This window comes from Nomascus leucogenys, chromosome 16, assembly GCF_006542625.1.
Source record: "Nomascus leucogenys isolate Asia chromosome 16, Asia_NLE_v1, whole genome shotgun sequence".
NCBI lineage: Eukaryota > Metazoa > Chordata > Mammalia > Primates > Hylobatidae > Nomascus > Nomascus leucogenys.
The window spans coordinates 90,473,442-90,496,559 of NC_044396.1; the positions used below are offsets into that span (position 1 = coordinate 90,473,442).

Consider the following 23,118-nt stretch of genomic DNA (forward strand, 5'->3'; position numbering starts at 1 on the left):
GGTTTTTGTAATAGAAACAATACCCTAAGCAGTAAAAGCCATTGTTCCAACCAGATACAGCCTAATATCCTCATCCTGAAAAGCAATTTCCTAAAGGCTCTCTAGATGCTAAAGACAGCTATTGATTGCCAATGAGAACAATGCACTGGTAATTCGCTAAACAATCGGGAGATCAGCCCAGTCACCAGCAGCTTTAAGATACAATAGTGAAAACAAATAAGAACAGAATTGTTCGTGACTTATTGACAGTCATGTTTAATTTTTTTATCCACTCATATGAGAGACAGAGAGAGACTTTTCAATCATAATTTTATTGTTTTAATTCAGTCCAAGCATTGTGTAAGTGTGCATAAAACTGTAAACAGAAGCCATCCCTGGGGACCTTGGCACTACAAGTGAGTGCCTTGGGATACATTTGTTTGTTATGCACACTACATAAAGATCAGCATTCCATCTTTTATTTGACTATATCAATGTGTCTCAGGCAGAACTTTAAATAGATTCAGTGATTCTATCTGAGGTTTGCAAAACCATTGTAGAGTCAGCCAGTCAACAGAAAACAAATATAGCCCTAGTTCCTTCCTTGCAGTGCAGAGAGTTTAAATTTGTCCTGTGGAATACACAGTCGGGAGTGTCGCCTGAGTCATTAGTGGAGGATGCCATAGATGGATGAACAAAAAGTAACGACGCTGAGGCCAGACAGACCCCCAAGAACATCCCAGTTCTACCAGCCATTAACGGTGGAACTTAGGGCAAATTATATACTCTCTGAGCCTCAGTTTCTTTCCAGCAAAATGAGAGTAACAGCACAACTTATGATACATGTTTGTAAGGAACAAGTGAGAAAAGGTCAAGAGCTTAGTATAGACACCAGCACATAGTAGAGATCAATCACAACTTCCTCCCTCATGCCAGTTTTATTTCTGTGTTATTCCAGCTATAAAAGATGCAAGCTTATTGGGGACATAGGTATGATTTTACTGTGAAGAATTGAAGTTGTCACCCTGAGAATCCCCCGGCCTCCTTTCCTTTGAATTGAATGCCTTTCCTACACACAGTCACACAGCTCAACTCCTAACTTCATTTGGGTCTTTGCTCAACCAACGACTCTATCTAAAGCAGCAATTCTCTGTCTCCTCTTCCCTTGTTGTACTTTACTGCATTATGCATTTTACTTTCTATTATATTTTGTAAATATTTATGTACTGTTTGACTCCTTCCTCTAGGGCTGAGAATCTGGGGGAATGAAGGTTCGGTCTGGACTCTTCCCTCTCTATTCCCAATGTGCTGAACAGCATCCATCCCAGAGTAAGCACCAGGAAGTGTTTGCTAGCAGTAAATGAATAAAGTAATTCACATACTACTAATCCTTAATCACCCGGTTCATTGTCAGCCTCTTGCAGGATGCTTTTCCAGACCTGTCTGTGACATGCATTCTCAGTATCACTCAATTTGGGACAAAACCTTGGGCTGTTACCAAGTTTTGTAATATTTGCTCTTTTTTTGCTTCTAGATTAGTGAAAAATATACAGTTTGAAAGCCATAGCTTATATTTGCTAAGGATAACAGGGAGACAGAAATCGCTGGGTAGTTCAAGTCAGCATCTATTAACTGAGGCACCAAACTTTGTGCAAGACTCTGTTGGTTTCTGCAGGCTCTTCTTTCTCCCTGACCCCTTGCAAGTTGGTTTTCACACCACCCACAATTCTGTCTCCTGCCTTTTCTTTTATCTTTCTACAGGAAATGCTCTAACTGGGGAGTCACATCAAATCTCATGAATTCAGCCACAATCTTCACATCAATAACCCCTGAATTTCTACTTCCAACCCAGACGTCGCTCAAAGCCACAGACTATAGATAGCTCTTAATGAGGCACCATATTCCCAGCTCTCAAAACCTTCAGTTTTGTCCTCCATTCTCCTATGTCTGCAAGTAGCATCACTACCATCTACCATCTTGTCATCAAACCCAAAACCTCAGGGTCAGCCAAGATTCAACACCCAAGGTCAATCTATCACCACAATCTGTCAATTCTAAATCAGCAATATTTCTAGAATTTAGTCACTCAATATCCACTGCCTCTGCCTTAGTTCAGGATCTCACTAATTCTTACCTCATTGATGGTATAGGTATTTTCTTACCTTGAAAACAAAACACTGGCAACACAAAATGCTGGTGAGGGTGTGGAACAACAGACATGTTTTTATTGCTGGTGGAAATGCAAAATGGTACATAATAATTTGGTTGTTTCTTATAAAACTAAACATACTCTTACCTTACAATCCAGCAATCATGCCCTTTGCATTTACCCAATTAGTTGAGAATTTATGTCCACACAAAAATCTGCATATGAATGTTTATAGTAGCTTTATTCATAACTGTCAAAACTTGGAAGCAACCAATATGTCCTTCAGTGGGAGAGTGGATAAATAAACTATGGTACATCTAGATGATGAAACATTACTCAGCACTGAAAAGAAATAAGCTATGGAGCCATGGAAAGACATGGAAGAAACTTACATGCATATTACTAAGTGAAATAAGCCAATAGGAAAAGGATACATACTGTATGATTCTAACTATATAATATTTTGGAAAAAGCAAAACCGTGAAGACAGTAAAATGATCAGTGGTTGCCAAGGGTCTGGGGGGGATTGAAAAATGAAAAGGCAGAGGACAAGATTTTTAGAGCAGTGAAACTATTCTGCATGATACTACAATGGTGGAAACATATCATTAAACATTTATCAAAGCCAACAGAATATGCAACACCAAAGTGAACCCTGATGTAAACCATGGATTTGGGGTGATAATGATTTGTCAATGTAGGTTCATCAATTATAAGAAATGAGCCACAGTGAGGTGGATACTGATGAGTGGCTGTGCATGTATGGGGATGGGGGATGTGGGGTATCTCTCTACTTTTTTCTCAATTTTACTGTGAACTGAAAGCTGCTCTAAAAAATTAAGTCTGTTTAAAACAAAAAAGGAAATAAACACAAAATAGCCTTTCATCTAGCCATATGAACCCATCATGAACCTATTGAATCAATCTCCTGCAGAACTCAGGAATAATTTTTAAATAAAAAATATAATCAGCATAACCCACTTTCAGAAAACCCTTTCATGCTTTTCATAGCCTAGCCTATAAATTAAAGGGCTCTGGGCAAACAGTTAGCATTTTTTTCCCCTTGTGCATTAAGAATCTGACCACTGGATAAATTTTCTAAGCTGTTTTCCTGGAAACAGATACATCACTTAAACAAAACAGTACTGCTTCTTGTAAAATGACCCCTGTTGTTAAGAGGACTGGAGCTGGACTGGGATAACTATAGATACCTGATGAAGATTCCTTACTTTGGGTTTTCCCAATTACGGAGACTCCTATAGTTAGCATGAGAGAAGAAGCCAAGAACCAAGAAGCAATGCCTATGGAGTTCTTATGAGAGACAAATGGTTCCTGAAAGGCATGAGTCTTTTAAGCCATGTGGAACCTGAACCATCCAATGTACCTCATTCTTCCTTGCATCTGAGCTATCTGCCATATGGCTGCTGCAAAGGCTCTTGCTAATGAGGAACACCTGTAATTCCTGAGTAGGCAGATATCAAGTGTCACCAATGGTTGTCTTATGTGTCTAGTTGAGACTAAGAAGAACCTACTCTCCTTTTACCCTTCTCCAATAGAACAAACTATTTACATTTGCCAGCCAAAGCTCTTTTCCCTGAGCTGTCTTGCATGTCCTTACCTCTTCTTTGTCACCTACCAATTCTCTTCCTTCAAGCTCAGCCGCAGAGTCACCTTCTCTAGGGATACCTTCCCAAACCATACCCCACACTGGGGGAAGAGCTCCTTCCTTTGGCTCCCAAATCACCACAGATCCCTCTTACCCTACGTTTTCATCATCTGTTTGTTTAGCTGTTGCCTCATTATGAGCTGCTTGATCGTCATGGCTACAAGGTCATGGTAACCTTTGATGGCTGACAATGCCATTTTTTGTAAATGTAAGCTGATCCTGTCACTCACACTAGCAGGCACTGCTAGTTTCTTAGCCAAAATCTATCCTCCTTTTCTCACTAAACAGAATGGTGATATTAACTGACACCTATACCCAGACAGGCACTTCCTCAGACGCCCTTTTGGTCAGTGGTGGCCATGAGGGCCAGTTCAGGCTGAGAAGATGTTAGTGAAAGTCCAGTGAATGGAATTAGGAGAAAGATACTTTGTCCTGATTCAAAGACATAAACTTTGCTGACATACACTTTTGCTCTTCACCCTTCCTGCTTCCTATGTATCAGGAAGATGGACTTCATGTCTGATTGTAGAGCAGAGATCTCATGGTCATGAACCAGAAAAAGACAGACATACAGTAAAGATGTCAGAGAAGAGATCCTAGGAAGCCTGGGTTCTTGACGACTTCCCACAAGTAGCAGCATGAGCCAGATCTGTTGTTGCATGAGAAAAATAAAACCCTATTTGGATAAGCCATGTCGTGAGGTTTCTGTTATTCCAGCGGTACCCCGTGTTAACTGGAGGAAAACTACACATAATTTCTTCCCCCCAAACAAGATGAAATCCCAACCCATCCCCCGACACTCCCTGCGTCTCAGGGTCTGTATACCTTATCAGTCCCACCCCCTGCCACTAGTCACACATGCTCTCTGAGCCCTAGTCATTCTAAATGTGTTAACAAGTGCCCCTGAAAACGCTGTCTTTTGCTATAGGTCCTTGTCTTTGCAAAGGTTCTTCTCTGTCCTTGGAATGCCTTTTTCCCCACGAGCTTCACCTGAAAGTATCCAACTGGCCTATCAACATGGGGGTGCATATTACCTCCTCTTTAAAGCTTTCCTTGATTCCACAGTCCCTCATTCCCCTAAACTCCCAGAGAGCACCCTATGGTTGCTTTTTTTGCAGCAATTAATAAATAACTTTCAAATTATTTGTTTTATCATCTCCCTTCTCCACCAGAACTTGAAGTCACAGACAGCAGTGATCCTGCCTTATCAGGCATTCAACATAATGTTGAAGGGTGCTTCTAAATACACTGGCTCTACCTACCAAAGTGGTGACCCTGATCTCTAACTCTACGCACAAAATTGGGATGGCACTAGGTTAGCCACATAAGACAACCCTAGGTATATAATACTACAAATAATAAGGGCCCTGCCCTTGGGTGAGTGTTGAGGAAGACATGAAAAGACATTTCCTGTAAGGAGGGGAAAAGCAAACCATTTTTCAATACGCTCACAGAGAAAACATTTCTGCCGGCAGATGTGTGGGTTTTGCACACTGAGCAATTCTGACACTAACTACCTGGGGTCAATGCAGACCCCGCAGGTTAAGGGTTCAGACCCCTAACTTCAGATGCCAATGGAAAGTCCAGTTGTCATCGGTGCCTCTGACTGACCAGCTCTATGTCACAGGTTCCCACAACCTCCTCGTCAAGTTTAATGATTTCTTAGAACAGCTGGCAAAACTCAGGAAAACATCTACTTACATGTATCAGTTTATAACAAAGGATGCAACTCAAAAAGCACTGAAAAGAAGAGATACATCAGGCCAGGTATGGAAAAGGGTGTGGAACTTCCATGCCCTCTCCAAGCAGCCATCCTCTCAGCACTTCCATGTGTTCACCAACCAGGGAGCCCTCTGAACCCTGTCCATGTGGGTTTTTATGGCAGTTTCACTACATAGATATGATTGAATAAATCATTGACATTGGTAATAAATTCAGTCTTCAGCCCCTCTCCTCATCCCATCCTGGAGGTTGGGAGGTTGGGGGTCTGGCAGTTCCAACCCTCTAATCACATGGTTGATCCCCTTGGCAACCAGCCCCCCCTCCCCCCGTTTAGGGGCTTTCCAAAAGTCATGCCGTTGATATCAACTCAGACAATGTTGATAGAGGCTTGTTATGAATCACAGAAGTTGCTACTTTCATCTTTATTGCTCTTATCACGTAGGAAATTATAAAGGTTTTAGGAGCTCTGTGTCCATAACTGAGGACTAAAATAAAAATTTATATTTCTTATTATATCACAGTATCATACAACCCTGGAGTTGGGCACCCTATGGATTAAATAGATAATGCATGCAAAGTGCTTAACATAATGCCTGCTAAAATAAATTCAACAAATATTAGTTTTGGGGATGATGATGATGATTGTATCTTTGTATCCTCAGCACTGGACTTGGACTATAGTAGGTGCTTATTAATATTTTTCGGATAAATAAATGAAACAAAACTTACGTCTTTTGTTCTTGCTTCTAAATTACACGGAGCTCTAACATCTCAATACAAAAGGACACAAAAATCAAATGATATCCCTGCGCACCTAGTTTTCCCACAAAAATACCTCCTGATGTTCATCCCCCAAGGCTTACCCCATCAGGGAGGCTCAATTCCTCATTGAGACAGTCTGTTTCTGAGCACAGTGAGGCCCTGGGGCAGCCACTTTGCGGGTAGGTTCTCAGTGGTGCCAACTGTGCTGGCAGGACTAGGCCAGTAACAAACACAGCTAAACAACACAGTCATTCATTGGATCTGGATGTCCATGAGCCTCTGGGAGTTGAGCTCTGGCTCCACCATTCTTAACAATTTAATTTCCTCATGTGAATTCCACAGGGACTCCCTGGGACAAGAGAGGGCTGGAGAGAAGTGAGCAGCCATTTGTAACTAGTGCTCAGCTCCGGCGAGCCTCACTTGGAGACTGGCTCTCAGCCTGTGCTAGTAGCTCAGGGGAAACCTCAAAGTCAGTTATTGTGATCTATCTGGTTCCAAAACATCAGTACCTTGACATGATGGGATCGCTCTGTTTCTGTAGGCTGTTGCCGTCAGGTTGTACAATAAAATCCTAATGGCAGAATTATATAAACATTTATTGTGCAGCTATGGTGTGGAAGCCCTGTGGAGAAAGACAGACTATGAAATAGGCTCAATATTCAAGTTGTCCACACTCAAATAGGATTTTTTTAATCTAAATAAGTATCTCTACTAAAAGAGAAATAAAGAATATATGAGAGAAAGAGGAAAAAATGAGAGGGGTTCAGCAGAAGAAACAAATTCAAAGGAAAGAGAAAATATTTCCTAATGGAAGAAAGCCAACGTGAAACAACACTAGGATGATCTCTGTATCTCTCGTCATTTTGAGAAGCAAGTCAACTTGTCCTAGTTTGCACTGATTGCTCTGCAGGACTGTGAGTCCGTCTCTATTTAACAAGTTAGCCTTCTGAAACAGCTTTGGAATCAGATGCCTCTAAGTTGGAATTTGGGTTCTGAGACTGATCATCTTTGTGACTCTTGACAGGACACTCAACTCTCTGAGCTTCAAAATTTTCATTTGTGAAAAGAGATCAGTAAGAATGCTTTCATCTGATAAAACTGTTGGTAAGATTACAGGAGAAAACCCCTGTCTGTTGAATGAACGTGTGTTTGAACACATTGTTTAGAAGGGAAAAGAGAAAGAAACTCCTGCTTGTTACCTCTGACTTCTCCCTACTCTCCCTGCTAAAAGAATTTAAGTTTGAGGAGATAGAGACCATGCCTGCCTTGCTCTCAACAGCATCCCCAGCACACAGGATGATTCTTGGCACATGCTATAGACTTGATCAAATTTCATTTACTAATAAAATAAATATTCTTTCTCAATTATGTCACATGATATCAGGCACTTTGTTAAGTCTGTGTATGCAGTGGTTACATCATTCAATCGTCCAGGCCACCTAGGACAAAAATAGTCTTTTTATCTCCATTTTACAGGTAAGAAAACAGATTCAGAGAAGTTAAATGTTTTCCAAATCAGAGCTAGTGAGTGGCACAGTTGAAACTGGAACAGGATTTTTTGAATTCAAATGCTCTGTTTGCATCCTTCAGGTCAATTAGCTTGCATATTACAGCTGAGCATCTGGAGTGGGTCTGCGCTAACGCCAGCGGAGCAGGCTTTTGGGAAAGCACCGATGGCTGCACCATTCCCTTAGGTGGACAGTGATTGAACTGGGTATGTTTTAGCATAGTCCTGGGAGTCTAGCCCTTCAAGGCTGGCATCCACACTGCCTGCCCCGGTTATGCGGCTATAACACAGCCAGTCTTTGCTCATGCTTTATTGCTTTATTCTCGCTTGAATGACAGCTCCTCCACTCTATCGTTTTCACCTTCCGCTTGCTCCTGCCTCTGTAGCATCCAACCCAATGTCTGTTCAACTGGTCTCTCCCAGCCTCTTCAGCGAATTGTTCTATAAGACCAGCTCCAGAAACCAAGATTTTACCATGAGTTTGTGCATCTAACAGTGCCAAGGCCAGACCTAACTTTAGGAGAAACGATTGGAATAGTCAGGCATTAGATGGGAGTACAAGATAAATAAGTCAAGGGCCTCCCCTGGAGGAGTTCACCATCTGGAGAAGGAGAGTGTGAAATTGTTCGGTTCAAAGATGGACATTAGTAGGGGCTACACTGTCAGCACTAGGGCAGAGGAGTCCATTCCACATCATGGCCAAGCTTCAGCTGAAAGATGTAAAAGAGATTCCCAGACTGTAGAGGGAGGACGGAAAGGAAGTGCCACTTCGGCAGAGGGGGCATGAGTGTAGGCTGTGCAGGAGTGACACCGTGCTGGTGTCCAAAGATGTGGGGAACAACAAGGTCCATAGGGTATCTGCATGGAGTGAGGAAGTGCAGGGAAGAGGGAAATAGGGAAGAGTGTGTTGAAGTACGTGGCCACAAGGGCCATCAAGAGCCTGCTCAGAAGATGCCTGTAATCTTTGTCAGACTCTGTAATTTAGGGAAATTAGCATCCTACCAGGGTTGACTCTATGAGTGCATGCCCTATGTAGTCACAGAGGATCCCACACCATGCCTAGAAGAACCCTCCCTTCGGTTAATTGCTCTGCTGTTACCATCTTGATGTTAATAATAATTTTTAACAATGGGCTCCACCTCTTCATTTTGCAGCTGGCCCTGCAAGTTTTGTAGTCAATCCCAGGTCCTACCTAGTAATAGCAGCTTACGCTTCATAGTGTTTAAATATAGTATGCCAGTCCCTGTTTAAATGTTTTTCATATATTAACTCATTTAATCCTCAAAATACTCCACTAGGTAGACATATTGTTCTTGCATTGTTTGATGAAAGGATTTATGCTCAGATTGGTTAACAAACTTGACCAATGCCAGTAGCAGAGTTAGGATTAAACCCATTTTCTGGCTTCAGAGCCAGTGTTCCTATCCACTCACACTGGGTCTCTTCATTTTATATTTTCACCATGGAGTAGTACTCTGAGATACCCATATTTTTAGAAAAAAAAAGTTGTTAAACTATTTTAGCTTCCATCCACCCACCCATGCACCCATCCATCCATCCATCTACCCAAGTATTCATTTAATAACTCCATAAGCCACATTTTTCTATAAAACCTGTGCCAATATAGTACCTAGACTTAGGTACCTCAATGAATTTTGCTTTAATAAATGGAAGAGACTATATTTCAGGAACAATGAATTTAAAATTTGAAAAAAAAAATCTCACTGTCTCAAATAAGAAACAGAGATGGACTTAAATCAATGCTTAAAGTGCAAAAGTTAACATTTCTTGAGTCTTGCTATGGGTCACATTTCTAACCACATTTCTTCTTGTGTTTGTTCTTTAATCCTAACAAAAATTTGAAGGAGGCACCATTTTATTTTTAATCCCAACTTTACACATGAAGAAATGGAAGTACAGAGAGGCTGAGCAACCTGTCCTGGGTAACATAGCTAACCAGGAGAGGAGCGAGGCTTTGAGCGACGTGTTACCACACAACCCACAGGCTGTCACGCCTCCAAGCTGGGGTCTTAGCCGAGCTGCTGTGGGAGCAGAAAGACAATGAATTCAACCATCAGAGGGGTGGGAAATGCCTTTTCAGAAAAGATGGCAACTGAGGTGAATCTGCATCCATGAGGAGGCTGCCCAGATGAAGGTGGGGTTTGTACACGTGTTTACGCATGCCTGTGAAACAGAGAGAGAGGGAGACAGACAGGAGAGGCAATAATATTGTGCTAAAATTATAAACAGATGCATCAGCTCCTTCTTTGGGGGTACCTCACCCTCTGTACCCCTGGAAGCCATAATCAGGACACCAAAAATACTTGCAAGGACAACTTCCAGCTCAGGGCACACTGCTCATTCCCGCAGTGACCCTATGCAAGCCTCAACTGCATTCCACTGAGTGTCAATCCAGTCTCAGTTTTAACTTAGAATGAGATGCCTCTTAAAGCAGTATATTGATTTTCAGTGTAGGTATACACTATACGTTACATTTGCATCCCAGGAGTTTTGACACATACATTAATCACTGAATTTTGAATAAAAATATCTAGGGGGACACTGAATGAAGCCATACAAATAAGAAAGAGCAGATCTGCAATTTTAGTAAATGCTCTTTTTTTCCAGTTTGTTTCAAGAAAGTCAATAAAGTATAAAGTGAAAGGATGAACACCTAATATTTTGACTGCTCATCTGAGTAAGTAGGGAGGACATAGATTTCTCTGGATTTCTTTTTCTTTTTTTAGCCTAAGCAGGATTCTAATTCTATGAGTTTTTTCAAGTAAATGTGCCTGCAACCCTTCACGCAGACCTGATAGGAGGGATCCTCAAATAAATCCCCTCCTCCAAGTTAAACAGGAGCTCTAGTCCTTTCTCAAGTTCACACAGCTGGGTGGCTAAAAGCAAGCAGTCTTGAGTAAATACGGTATTTTGAGGTTTCATTTGGGTTTCTTTATTGGCTGAGAGGGAAATAGTTTGTTTTACTTTCATGATTTATAGCTGAATTTTGAATACCCTTCACGGGGACATCTACAGTGCAGCCGGGAAGGATTAAGTTTTGAGATCAAACAAATTTGGGGGTCAGGTTCTGGCTGACTGGGTGACTGTGAACAAGTATTTTGCCCCCTTGGCTTTTATTTTTTTAGGGCTAATGACGGCCCTGCATGAAGATGACATAAAAGCTTCACCTGGGGAAGTACTTTCTACAGTCTACAGCTCATAGTAGGGGCTTAGAAAGAGCTTCCTTTTCCTCTCACGCACACCACTTCCTAATTCAATGTTAATCTGTTGCTGAAAGATGGTTTTGTTATTCTTTTTCTCCAACATCTGCACGCTCTTGAAAAGAAGGGGGGTAAAGGAAGAAAAAAAAAGAAACCTGGGAGAATCTCATTCTGTTATTCAGAAGCAATTATATTAATATTCATTTTATTCTCCCAAAAGGCCAACAGAAGCTGGCCTGTTAAAATACCAAGCTTGATGAATTCTACCTTGGGCACAAGATTCCATGGATAATCCTATCTTTATATATTTCCTTTAAACAAACTAAAAATGCAATTTATTCTTCAGTGCATTTTACATTCTGAGTTAAAATCAACGAGGTTTCACCAAAGCCACCAATTCAGTTGCCTTCTCTCCCCTTGCAATAACACCTCAGCTAAGACGATGTGTGCCCCAGAAATTAATTTTCCACACAACTAATATCAAGTCCTTTAAACATCAAATAGTTTTATATTTAATTTTAGTAATTTCTGATGTAACCTATTTTAGAAATTATACTCTTACTTCAGCAGAGTTTACAGACTGTAATTTCAATTTTCTTTTATGACTCATTGTCACACTTCTGAACATAAGCTATTGCTCAGTGTTGTCATGGGTTGATGGCCTCAAAGACCGCTAAGGCATAACCATCTCCAAAGCCACACAAGGTCCCAGGGTCTTCTCTAATGATATTCCCTTTGTCCATCCCATCCAGTTTCCATTCAAGGAAGAGTCGCATCGAGGTTCCTCAGTTTTCAGAGTGGAATGACAATCCGCCATCCTCTTGGTTGATATTAAGTACATACACAGATCAGCCTTTAGTCAGAATAAACATTGATTAATCTCCTACTATGTGCCAAGTATTACAGTAGAAGCTGTTTAATTTTATTTTTATTTAAATTTTATTAAAAATTCCTCATGGGTTGTGTATTATCATTATTTTAGAGATAAAGGAACCAAGGTCAATACAGTTAAAGCAACATGATTGAAGTCTTGCAGTCTCCTAGGGAGAAACTGAGGTTACAATCAGGTTATTGGGAAAAGTACTGCTGAAATTCCATACCATGAAACCCATGTGGGTAAGGAGGGGAGTTATAAAAAAGAGGGCTAAAGAATTGAGGGAAATAGCAAAGATCACTGGGCCAGAGGAATCCAGGCAATCAAAGAACAGCAATAGCAGGAAAACTCAAAAAGCAAGCTAAGAGACGAGGCCATGTTCCACAGATCATCTGGAATGCAGAACAAGTATGATATGTGAGTGTGTGTGTGGCTAAGGGGAGTAGAGGAAAAGCTATCTGAGTAGAAGGTGGGATCCAGGATGGTTTAGGGGTCATCTACTTAAACTTGGAAAGCCTCCTAGTAATTGCACAAGTGGGTGGTAAACAAAACCAAGCTTCAGGTACCAAAATGATCAGTGAGTGGACAGTAATGTCTGAACAGCTAATGCAACCCCACCAGGGTGGAAGGTACTGGTGTAGCTGGCATCCCGTTGCACTTTTGCTGGTCAGTAGATGCTTTTAAGAGATGAGCAGGAGGAGTGGCTAAGTCGGGATGAAAATCCACATAGGTTCCTCGGGTTCCAAGCATGGCAAAGTTTCAGGAGACATTTTTACAGTATTTCATGACTCATTCCCTCAGGGCACAGGCATTTTCAGAGGATCAAAGGGTAGTAGGGCTGAATGTTATGAGTCCCAAAGAATGAGCCCTGGGGAATGTGTGTGTCTTAAAGGAAGACCTGGAGGGCTGTAATTGAAATACTCATTAACGTAGTGGATGCTACTGCTGACCCACCTGGCCCCGTCTACTGAGCTGGCGCTCCATCACCCAGACGATTTTTTGGCTGCTAGCAGCCTGCAGTTGCTTTGTTCTTCTGAGAATTGCCCACAGCTGACAGGAGCTGCTTTTCCCAGAAATACCTGGGAGGATATGCTGCCAGAGCTGAGTCTACAGCAGTGACAACAGCCTGGGCCCTGGCCTCAAGGAGGAAGACTGTGTGGGCCATGTGTGTCCCAGGGCATCCTGTGCCATCAGGCTGAGACTAGATATCCATGACTGGCCTCTCCTTTGTCTAATCCTGCTTCCCTCTCTCTCTCTCTCTCTGAGGTTTCAACTGAAGGTACCTGCTCAGCCAATCACTTGCACAAGAATCTCCATTTCAGTTTCTGCATCTTAGGTACCTGACCTAAGGTGGAGTAAGCAGGACCTCTCCACAAAGACCTAGTAACTGCCCAGGGTCCCTTGGCTAACAAGTATCAGAAATAGGGTGACCAATTCATCTGTGTTGTCCAGGACCAAGAAGGTTCCTGGGATGCAAGACTTTCAGTTTTCAAACTGGAACAGTCCCCCTCAAAATGGTACAAGTTGATTAATCAGAACTTGGATTCAAACCAAAGTCTGCCTCACTCTAAAGGTTGTGATTTTCATTTACATGACCCTGTCTCACTAATAATACTCAGAAGATCTGCTGTTTTAGTTTTCACCAGAGAATACAATCACTTTGTGATGCCCATGCAGGGATGTCTGCAGGCTCCAAAGCAGCCTCAACCCACTTGTAGAAAAGGCATTCTTAGCTGGTCACGGAGGACTTCAGGAGATCCATACCTTCCCCCTAACCCCCATAGGATTACTTTTTTTTTTTTTTTCTGAGAAGAGTGGCTATAAATTTTATCAGGTGCTCAAAATGATCCTGGACATAATTAAGGTTAAGAACAATTGTCTAAGAAAACATTGCTTTTATCTCTGGATGAAGTAGAACAGTGGGGTGCTGTACTTACATCTGATGCTTAATGTCTCAAGCAGAGCTGTTTCCCAGTAAATGGCCCAGCACCCACCCGTGCATTCACAGGAGCATGGTTGGTGGGAGCTGTCCACTGCATTCCTCAAACTACTCTCATCCGAGCCCTAAGTGTGTGTGCGGGGGGGCGGGGCAGAGGGTGGGCAGGGGTGGTACTTCTTTTCTGTTTCAACTGAAATTTAAAACACACTTGTCACTTGTCAGCCAGGCACAGTGGCTCATGCCTGTAATCCCAGCACTTTGGGAGGCTAAGGTGGGCGGATCACCTGAGGTCAGGAGTTCAAGACCAGCCTGGCCAACATGGTGAAATCCCTTATCTACTAAAAATATGAAAAAATTATCCAGGCGTAGTGGTGGGCACCTGGAATCCCAGCTACTGGGGAGGCGGAGACAGGAGAATCGCTTGAACCCAGGAGGCAGAGGTTGCAGTGAGCTGAGATCACACCACTGCACACCAGCCTTGGAGACAGAGTGAGACTCCCTCTCAAAAAAAAAAAAAAAAAGACACCTGTCAGTGTCATCTGAGGAGATGGACAGGGGAGGTCATCCCAGGGGGGCAGGTGTCCAGCAGCAAGCAACCAGGCTGCAGGGTGCCCCTGAACTGGAAGGCCACCTTCTGACCCAGGAACTGTAAATGGTGCTTAAATAGGGCTGCGGTTATTACTTTTTAAATGTAAAAAGTATTATTTTATTATTGATGATTTCTGCATGTATCCTTCTATTTTTTGACAAATATTTATCGCATGCTCAATGGGTGCCAGGAACTATCCTAAGGGTTTTGTGCAGCTATGAGTATGGCAAAGTCCTTGCACCATGGGAGGTCACATCTTGCAGAGGAGATAACAGAAAACAAATAAACCGACGCATCTCTACTATTTCAGATAATGATATAATAATGAATTCTTTTGAGGAAAAAAAAAAAGCAAGCTCTGTGGCTAGAGACTACACAGGGTTATTTAACTAGGGTTGTCCAGAGAGATCACTACAAAGAGGGGACTTAGATGAGGAAAGGGAGTGAGCCACAGGAACATCAAGGGATGATCTGTCCCAACCAGCAGTGTAGACACAAAAGGAAAAATCCCTAAGGACAGAGGAAGCCAGATAGTGTGTGTTGTTTGTGTGTGTGTGTGTGTTTTGTTTGTTTTGTTTGTTTGCTTGTTTGTTGTGAGAGACAGTCTCGCTCTGTCACCAGGCTGGAGTGCAGTGGCGCGATCTCGGCTCACTGCAACCTTCGCCTCCCAGGTTCAAGCAATTTTCCTGCCTCAGCTTCCCAAGTAACTGGGACTACAGGCACACACCACCACACCCAGCTAATTTTTGTATTTTGCATAGAGATGGGATTTCACCATGTTGGCCAGGATGGTCTCGAGGTCCTGACCTCGTGATCCACCTGCCTCAGCCTCCCAAAATGCTGGGAATACAGGCGTGAGCCATCACGCCTGGAGTTTGTTTGATTTTTTGAATGAGCGGTAGTGTAGACTTTGTGGGTCTAAAGGAACACCTTTGCTTCCTCTACCTCTATACTTCTCCTAGCCAATCACTGCTACTCCCAGGTTCTCAATTAGCATCTACATGCTGAGGATTCCCTAAGTCTGTGTATTCAGCCAAACTCTTTTCTGAGTTTGATTGATACTGCCTAAAATGTATATGGATGTCATCAGAGACCTGAAACTCCATGCTTTCGAAACAATTCATCATTTCCTCCTGAAAACCTGTTCTTTCCCCTGTGTCCCCAGGCCAGTGAACAGCAGCAAAGCCAATCCATCAGACTAGGTCAGAAAATGGAGCATCATCCTGGAGCAGAGGTATTCTTCACTCTTGGACCCTGTATGCCAAGATTCTACTGACTGAATATTCCTCAAGCGGGTCCTCCTGTCTCCGTCTCTACTACCTTAACCTAGGTTTGGGCCATCCTTATGTCTACGTACCCTAAATTTCCTGCAATAGACTCCCACCCAGTCTCCATGCCTCCTGTCTAACTTACTTTTCTCCAATGCATTCTCTATGTTGCAACCAGAATGGACCATTACAAAATGCATGTTTGTATCTGTCATCTCCCAGTTTAAGATCTTTCCACCCCTCCCATTAGCTTCCAGATAAAGAATAAATCCATTCACAAAGTGTCCAAAGGCCTGCACACCCAGCCTCTACTCACCTCTCCAACCTTTTAGCTTCCCACCCCTGTCTCAAGTTCTTCACCCACACTCTCTCTGAGCCCACACATCCCACTGCCTGCAATACTCTCTCAACCCCTGCTCTCCATCCTGGCTTTCTTCCATGTGAAACAGCTCCCCCAACTCCACATCCCACGTTTATCTATGTAACTCCTACTTTCCATTCATGTCTCATATTCGATACCTCTTCCTCCAGGAAGCCCCCCGTGGCATTCCCAGGTGGGGTTAGGTGTCCTTCTCTGCTCTCAGGTCTTCTCTCTATCATAGCTTTGCCACTGTATATTATAACTGCTTCTCTACTTGTTTGTCTTCTTTAAAAGTTATAAACTTCTTAAGGATATAAACATTATTTTCTTTATCTTGGCCCCCTTCAAGCTTCTATAACAGAGGATGGGGCATAATAGGCACTTCAGAAATAAAATTTGTGTTGACTGCCTTCATTTCACAATCGGGAAAAGAACTCCAGAGAGGTTAAGTTCCTACTTAAAGAACACAGCTAATTCATATCAGAGTTAACCCTAGAGTACCTGTATTCAATTTTTGATCCAATTTTCTTTCAGATACCAGACTCCTCATAAGAGATAAAACCCAGTTCTTAATCTCATAAGTACACAGTCTAGGAGGGACTCAAGATCTAGACAAGAAAGCTACAGACTGAGAAGGTCAAGCCACAGGGTTGCACTGAGTGTTGGAGAGGAAAACAGGGACCTGCAGGGCCCATCAGGGAAGTGAGCCTAGCCCTGGAGACATGGAAGAGGGTGTGCCTGGTTGGGAGAACAGAGTGAGCCATGCTCAGACGGACAGACGGGTGGATAAGAGCCTTATCTGCCATCCTAGCAAGAGAACTTCCACCACAGGAACTTCCTGCTGAAAGAGCTGCACCAGGAAGACACTCCCACAAAGGAAGCCTACACCACTCTGCCTCTAGATTATCCATATGCAAAGAGTTCATCCCACCACTACCTCCCTCCAGCTACCTGGGATGACACTCACCTCTTCTCTTCACTCTCCTTGCCCATCTTCCCCCGAATAACTGAAGACTAGAGACTGTAAGTTACAGTTATTCTAAGTAACTGAAGACTTAGAGAATATGACGTCACTTCAACGTCTGCTAAATATAATGAAATTAAAGAAAAAACTCCAGAAGAGAAAGAAAAATAGGCCAGGCGTGGTGGATCATGCCTGTAATCCCAGCAATTTGGGAGGCCGAAGCGGGTGGATCACTTGAGGTCAAGAGTTCGAGACCAGCCTGACCAACGTGGTGAAACTCTGCCTCTACTAAAAATACAAAATTAGCTGGGCATGGTGGCACATGCCTGTAATCCCAGCTACTTGGGGGGCTGAGGCAGGAGAATCGCTTCAACCCAGGAGATGGAGGTTGCAGCGAGCCGAGATCATGCCATTGCACTCCCAGCCTGAGCTAAACTCTGTCTCAAAAAAAAAGAAAAAAGAAAAAAGAAAGAAAGAAAAGAAAAGAAAAATATTTCCTATATCACAAAACCCAACAACAAAAGCTATATCATCAATTAAAATATAGGGCAAGACTTTAAAGAATGGGGTGGAAAGAATATGTCTAAAGTGACAAAGAAAGTGAACAGCAGAACTCAACCAGGCCCACACCCTCCAGTGTCTAGCTGGAGACTCCTCTAACAATAAATCTATAGTTTTCCGTGTGCCAAGAAATGTTTCATAAGAAATTTTATCTCGATAGTCTCGCTATCCAACTGCCTAGTTATGCCTGGAATATTGTAGCTATGTAGGAAATAGTCACTTAATTCTAACCCACAATTTGGAACATGTCATTGTTTCTCCCTCAATCATTTCCTCATTTTCTAATTCCCAGTCAATGCTGGGACCAGCATCTACTCTGGTGCCGAGGCAATCCTACATTCACTCATTCATTCATTCATTCATTCATTTGGCAAACATTTACTGAGTGCATATTATATGAGAGGATTTGTTCTACCAGTGGGAGTTCGACAGTGAACTATGTAATATATTGATAAGTACTATAAAGAAAGAAACATCAAAATAAGAGACTGTCATTGTAGAAGTAGGTGGTAAAGGTGGGCTAATGATATGCTAAGGTGACATGTGAGTTGCAGCCAGAATAAAGTAGGGACACCCAGTGGTTACCAGGGAGAAGAATGTCCCAGGAGGAGGGAGTAGCATGCGCTGCTGAAGATCAGCCAGGAAGCCAGGGTGGGTAGAGGTGAGTGGCTGTAGAGGAGACTAGGTCACAAGGTGGTGAGCAGGGTTGGAACAGGGGCTGAAGGTCATGTAGGTTGCAGGTCATGGGAAATGCTTCAGATTTTACTCTGAGTTAGAAAACCACAAAAGGGCTTTGAGCAAAGAGTTTAATCTGATTTTAGTTTTATAAAGATCTCTCTGGCTGCCTTGTGCCGAGTAGACACTGGGAAGCAGAATAGAGGCAGGGATGTCAATTCAGAGCCTGGTTTATTAGTCCTTGCCTTCTTCTCTCATGGTGGGAGGATGGAAAGAAATCCTGAGTATCAACCATGACCCCTCCTTCCTCTTGACTTATCAATGGTCAAAGGTCCCTAGAATGTCTCACTGATATTTTTGTGAGATAGGATGCAATCTGTTCATTTCTCTGATACCCTCCTTCTGTTCCTCTCTACTATTCCTTCTCACACTATTTCTTCTCTTTCCTTCTCTTTTTCCCACCTCTCATTACCTGAAGTCAAGCACCTCTGTAGAGCCTCCTAAGAGGCCATAAAATCTTTGTTGGATCTCGCTAACCTGGCCTCCATCACAGCTGGGGAGAACATCCTGCCCAGGTCTAGACCTTTCTGTGACTTCGTATGGCCTTCCGTTAGAGGAAAAGACTGGCTTGCAAAACTCTCAAACATGTAACCCTACCATCTCCCAAGCCTCAATGGACACCACCTCACCCCTTGGCCTCTTGTTCCAGCCCTGCCATTCCTTTCTCTTCCTTGCTACTTCTTGTCTCCAAGTCTCTGCATGTTGCTCTCCCTTTCTGATTGCCCTTCCCTCAGGCCTGCATGTGGAGATTCCTCCAGACTCAGCTTAGACTCTCTCTCCTCTAAGAAGGCATCCTTGACAGCCACCACCTAGGACATACGTCGGAGGCTCCTTCTGTTTGCTCCCGCAGACCCCTTGCATTGCCTGGTTTGTTCTTGCCAATTTCCATGCCTGATCCCCCAACTACATATTAAGCTCTTGAAAGGTAAGGACCTTGTGTTGTCTACAGCTGATTCTCAGAGTCTGGCTTGATGAGTGACACAGGGCAGGCTACTTATGCAAATGCCCTGTACCAGGCACATCACAGCACCACTCCATCCACACCAGAGGTGGAGGCAGGGCCACAGATCCCAGGCTCACAGTGCCACTTTCCTTTGTGATGCGAAAATCTCCCTCAAGAGTCACTCCTGAGATGGGTGTGCAGCCACCTAGAAATTATTCATGTTTGAGCAGAAACATTTGACATTTCTGAGCACCCAGTGTCTGGGTAGCTCAGCAGATATTAGCGATGTCCGTGAATCTCTGCCAGCTCTCTCTGAGATCAGACTTTACACACACAATTTACTGCATTTGGAATTAAGGAGATCTTGCAGACTGGACTGAGCAGCAGAACCTCCTGCCTAGAGTAGGATAAGAATTGGACTGGGACAAGGAGTATTAAACAACTCCCTAAGTCCCTGGGTCATCTTGAGCACTTTAACTTTCTTTTTCTTTTTTCTTTTTTTTTTTTTGAGTTGGAGTCTCACTCTGTTGCCCAGGCTGTAGTGCAGTGGTGCAATCTTGGCTCAAGAGACGGAGTCTTGCTGTTGTCATCCAGGCTGGAGTGCAATGGCACAATCTTGGCTCACCGCAACCTCCGCCTCCTGGGTTCAAGCAATTCTCTTGCCTCAGCCTCCCAAGTAGCTGGGATTACAGGCGTGTGCCACCACGCTTGGCTAATTTTTGTATTTTTTAGTAGAGGCGGGGTTTCATCATATCAGACAGGCTTGCCTTGAAGTCCTGACCTTGTGATCCACCTGCCTCAGCCTCCCAAAGTGCTGGGATTACAAGCATGAGCCACCGCGCCCAGACTTAACTTTCTAAACTAAGGAAAATGCAAAAATAAGAAAAATTTGGTGGTAGGGCTATGGGTATATAAAGCATTGAAATGTAGAGTTTTGGGTAAGCTGTGAGTCCCAACAATAACAACCACCACAAAATGGCCTGAGGGCTATAGATGTAAACTTTGTAAGGGGAAACACAGATTAGTGTATACGAGCATTGAAATAGAGCTAGAGAAGGCCATTGATATCACCCAGGTTTTTTACAGCTGAAAACACTGAGTCAAGAAAGGTAAGGTGACCAGATCAATAGTTCTGCAAATAGTATTAGATCTGGAGTGAGGACCCGGGCCCTGAATCTAAATTTTTAGGTCATTCTGCTTCCTCCTGGTGTCTCTCATGTCTAACCAAAAGAGGTTCTTGGTGGTTGGGACCATGACATCTTCTTAATTCTTCCTCTCTTGTAGAACTGTAGGTGAAATAGAGGGAGGAGACTCATTTGGGGCATTTCAAAAAATTCTGCAACCCTCTATTATTGGTAATTACATCTATCATTTGCAAATTACAGATATTATGTATTCAGTGCCTGGCATGGCATTTTTCTTTCTGTGCATTTCCCTACCTATCCTGAAAGGTGGCTATCATTACAATGCTATGCAGATAAGGCAGATGGCCGAAGGAGCAAAATGATTTACTGAAGGTCACACAGAGCTAATAAGTGAAGGAACCAGCATTTGGAGCCCATGTGATGCTGTGAAATTAGACAAGGATTTTGCTCATTTTCTAGTACAAAAATTAAGGAAAAGAATGAATTTACTTTGAGTATTAGTATTTTACAGTTTATGAACTACTTTTATGGCACAGCTATTAATTCGCTCCAAAACTCCACATCTCTGAGAGATGGGTATTCACAACCACACTTTATGAATGAGGAAACTGAGGCACAAGGCAATCAAGTGCACTAGTTCCGGGTACCCTGACAACTGAGATTAAATCTAGGCTATCTTAATCCAATGCTTGTGCTTTTTTACTATACTGGAGCTGAAATCCCAATGCTTGTGCTTTTTTACTATACTGGAGCTGAAATCAAGGAAAGAAATTGAAGTGAGAGAAAGATATTTCAAGTTTAAAATATTCCATCAGATGTTTTCAGCAAATGTTACATGAAGGCCATTCAACACCAGATTTCAGTTATCCTAAAGTGCCCACTTGAAAAAAAAATGAGCATTTTAAAGCAAAATATGTGCTTCTGTTCTCCTTCACTTTGCCTCAGTGGGTTGACCCTAAATAATGCACAATAAGCCATGGAGCATCCTTCAGGCTTGCCACACAGACCGAGATGGCGAAAGCAGCCAGGAAGGACCTTTCTGCAGCCTACGTCTGCACAGGTGGTCATGTTGGAAGTAAGGCTCATTCACTCATTCAACAACCATTCATCATGGCCATGGCTGCACCAGGTGCTGCAGCCACAACTAAAGTCAGATAGGGAGAGGCACCTATCATTGGGAAGCATCAAATCAACAGAAAGGACAGGTATGTGTGTGCAAGGGATGACACAGCACAGTCCATCACAAAGCAGGTCCAGTGTTGTGGGAGCACATGAGAGAATCTGGGAAGGCTTCCTGTAGGAAGGGGCATTTGAATTGGGTTGTTAAAGGAAGAAAGAAGTGAGAAATGGTTCTTCTAGGCAGGGAGACCACCATGAACAAAATCAGGGGCATAAAAGAGCAGAGAATAGTATAAGATAGTCCTGGTTCCTTCCAGAAATTATAATTCCTTCAGCAATAAAATCAAGCTGTCAGCAGTCTATTTCAGTCAAATTGAGCAAATATTTGGTAAACACCTGACATTACAGAGCAGAGTTGGATGAAAGTAATCCTGCCCACAAGAAACCCACAACCCGAGGACAAATGAGTCCCTACTCTGTGTAAATCTCTGTTTACACTGTAAAAAAAAAAAATTTAATCCACCCCTGTTGTGAGCAGACCTCACTGTTTCAAACTAGACGAGTGCTGCATTTGATGGCGAAGCACTTGACCTTCAGCTCTTGTAGGCAAGGAGGATGGCATGCAGCATTTTCCCCTGAGAAGCCCTCTTTATGTTGCCCTGAGTGAATCTTGGACCAGACTACAGTGTTTCCACTGTGAGTCACTGACTAATATTTCCACTCTCTTTTCATAGTTGATGGATGTTTAATGATTTGCCAATCTGAGGAAGAGAGTTTCTTTAGAAAACAATAATCCCTTTTACTTGCACAAGACATTAGGTTTTAAAAAGCCCTTCCCAAACATCCTCTCCACATTCCATTGGATAGTGATTGAGCCTGGTAAACTGGAAGACTTGTTAGTTAGTATCCCCATTCTCCAGATGAGAGAAAGAAGCCTCAGTGAGGTGGAACAACTCAAGGTCACACAGCAGGTGCATGAGGAAATCAGGGTTCAAATTTATGTTTTCTGAGCCTCCAATCTGGTCCACTTTCCTCTACACCTAACCATCTGCCTAAGCTCTGATAATATCATCTGTATTATGACATAAATCTCCAGATGAGAGGCTGGCCAAATCACATCCCCTTGGGTAACATAACAACATCATAAATTAAAAGCCCAATTAAAGAACATAGCCTTTTAACTGAGACTTAGACTGTCCCCTGAGGTCACGATATAAAGGAAGAGCCCTTTCAAAGTCAATGGCTGCCTATCCTGGATATTACTCAGAGACCTACTTACCTACATGCACGAACTTTCAGACCCTAATTATTCACATGCTATCTTCCTTCTTCTGGGGCCCTGGTCCCAGCTGATCTGAGTTTGGAATCACTCCCCAAGCTCTGGCCCTCTCTCCAGCCTGCAGATGTAGTTAACAGTCCATCACACTGTATGGACAGCCCAGGTGCCTCTCGGCTTTGACACATCACTTAACATCAAGAGCATCATAACCTGATGGAAAACAATGCCCCCTGGTTCAAATGGACAGCTGAAGCGGGTATCTCCAGCTGTCTGAAAGCGAGATAGTTTGCCAGTGGCCAAGGAGCAAGGATTGTCACTATGCACGATGTGGTTCT

The 23,118-nt window shown here is 43.0% G+C and overlaps 1 protein-coding gene across 3 annotated transcripts in view; it reads right to left on the reverse strand.

Annotated features, from left to right (window-relative positions):
- Positions 1-23,118, reverse strand: part of FAM135B (family with sequence similarity 135 member B) — a 364,989-nt gene that overhangs the window by 340,619 nt on the left and 1,252 nt on the right. The gene's annotated exons all lie outside the window — the stretch shown is intronic.